Source organism: Alosa pseudoharengus, unplaced genomic scaffold, assembly GCF_046254945.1.
Source record: "Alosa pseudoharengus isolate Yale_2024_CS ecotype anadromous, Long Island Sound unplaced genomic scaffold, YU_APseudo_1.1 YU_APseudo_1.1_scf_3, whole genome shotgun sequence".
In the NCBI taxonomy this organism is placed as follows: Eukaryota; Metazoa; Chordata; class Actinopteri; order Clupeiformes; family Clupeidae; genus Alosa; species Alosa pseudoharengus.
The window spans coordinates 29,911,017-29,913,516 of record NW_027468718.1 but is presented as its reverse complement, the minus strand read 5'-3'; the positions used below and the strand labels follow the sequence as shown (position 1 = coordinate 29,913,516).

Sequence of the window (2,500 nt, the reverse complement as noted above, 5' to 3'; positions counted from 1 at the left end):
ATACACACATGCATACACACACAGGCATACACACACAGGCATACACACACATGCATACACACACAGGCATACACACACATGCATACACATACAGGCATACACACACAGGCATACACACACATGCATACACACACAGGCATATACACACAGGCATATACACTGTCTCTCCAGGCGCTTGTCAGCGAAAATAAAGCTTTCCTCCCATCTGTCTTTTCTTTCGTTTGTTCTTTCTTCCCTTCTTTCTTTCTTTCTTTCTTTCTTTCTTTCTTTCTTTCTTTCTTTCTTTCTTAATGCTCCCCATTGAATCGTTTAAATTCCAAGGTCTCCTCCTTGACACACAGTGTCTGATTGAGGGCTTAAGGTTGAGGGCTTATGAAAAGCAAAGACTGTCAAACTAGTCTTAAATGACCCCTTTATAAGGGAAATGTAAGGAAACATTTATAACATTCTTCAAAGACAATCTTTAGAATCCTTAAACCCTCATTTATACCTTTACAGCAAACTACCATCTTCCAGTTATTCACAGATATTTTTGATTTGTGATTTTTTTTTGTGGCTGGCCATGCACACTTAAAAAATGTGTGAAAAGGATTAGTGAAAAAAAAAATACAAATAATCGTCAAATTCTCCATATCGCATGTTTTTCTATGAATGTACTTATACCAAATTGAGCCTTTCTTCCAGAGTATTCCGTTCACTCATTTAGAGAAACATAGCTGTAGGCATTTAGTGGTGTCTGAAGGAGCTATTTAGTATTTACTCACTCCACGTCGAAGTGAACATTAAAACCTCTTCATTTGCTATGAGTCGACAAAAAAGAAAACTTTCTCCAAGATTGACATTTGCCCGTTCCAAATGTACTTGATACAGTACTTCACTGAGTGGAACTGTCTTCAAACGAGTCAGAGGAGGACGCCCACACTGTTGCTGACAGGAGGAAGAGGCATGATGTAGTAGAGACTGCCGGCGACTCCACTGTAGGGGGAGAGCAGGGCCATTTGTTAAACACCACTGAATCACAGACAGTCTGAAAAAGTCATTAAAGAACAAAAGGACAGGGCCAACTGGAGGAGGAAAGAATGCAATACTTTGATGGAGCAAATAATTGTGTATTTTTGTGTCTGCTCTTAATGCCCTTTATGCGATTGTACAGTATGTGTGTGTGTGTGTGTGTGTGTGTGTGTGTGTGTGTGTAAGAGAGAGAAAGAGAGAAAGAGAGAGAGAGAATGTTTATGAGAAAGCAGCCTTGAGAAGGAACATAATAAGTCTGTAATTTATTGTTGTACACATGGTTGTCATCTCTGGAAAGACCAAGGAGTTTGCTTGTATCCAACAAAATATGCAGACCATTTGAAACAGCCAATTGCTTCAAGTGGATCCACAGAAACAAAACAAAAGACCACTCGGCCTACCTCACAAGTCGGTGCAAATGGAGTTTGTTTATCGATGCACTCATTTTCGTTATTTGTTTTCTACTTGTGTTTTGAGGTAAAATTTAGGTCATGCTGAATCGACTCCCTCTGAGAAAATCCATAAAATTGTATCTCAGCTCTCAGCTAAGCTAACATATTTTCATAAACACGTTTTTTATGTGCATACCATCAGTGGCTTGTAGTGAAAATCACCTGCTTAGCATGAAATAAGCCTTGATTATGTGTCTCATAATAGTCATGTTATAGTTGGATGTAAATCTGGGTAACTCTTAAATAACTCTATGGCATATGATGTGACTGTTCCTCATCTCGCTCCAGTGCCCCAGACTTTACTAGTTTCTTGAGGTCAGAGCCACAAACCCAAGACATTTTTTTTTTCGCTTTGGCTGTCGTTTCAACATTTTAAGTAACAAAATATTCAAATTAATTTCCAAATCGTTCCTTTGAAGATATCTCAGTTACCATTTACCCTAATGATATCATATCATTTCCCCACTAACCTCCATGATAAGAGTCTCATTAATTTATGAAAGTAGATTAGTTATTAATAAACCACATAAAAATTAATTACTCATTCATCATAAAACCCTCAGGGCCACACGGTGTGATAGCCATACCTTTATGGGTGGTTTAAAAAGCCATGAAAACACAATTGCAGTCACAAGGAAGCGAGTACTCTGAACCCTTAACAGGCTTTGTAACCACACAGGGGAAATAAAAGCTGTCTGTAGCCCACCCATCGGCGCCTAGCGTTGGCGCTCTCAGCCGACCGAGGCTGCTCAGCAGCGGCCAGGTCAGCCAGGTCCCCCTGTCTGCACGGCAAAGCTTCACAGCGAGACCCCCCGAAAGCCTCCGAACCCACAGAGGCACGCAGACTAAACAACACAGCGCAAAACAAGAAAACAAACGGCAGAGAGCCGCCGCGGAGAAAGACAGAAAGAGAGAGAAAGAGAGAAAGACAGAAAGAGAAAGAGAGAGAGAGAAAGAGAGAGAGAAAGAGAGACACTCCTGTGTGCCACAGGTCAGCGGAGAGAAAGCTGAGATTGTTATCAAACAACACTAGAGGA

The 2,500-nt window shown here is 40.7% G+C and overlaps 1 protein-coding gene across 6 annotated transcripts in view; it reads left to right on the top strand.

Annotated features, from left to right (window-relative positions):
* Nucleotides 1-2,500, top strand: part of satb2 (SATB homeobox 2) — a 45,540-nt gene that overhangs the window by 19,264 nt on the left and 23,776 nt on the right. The gene's annotated exons all lie outside the window — the stretch shown is intronic.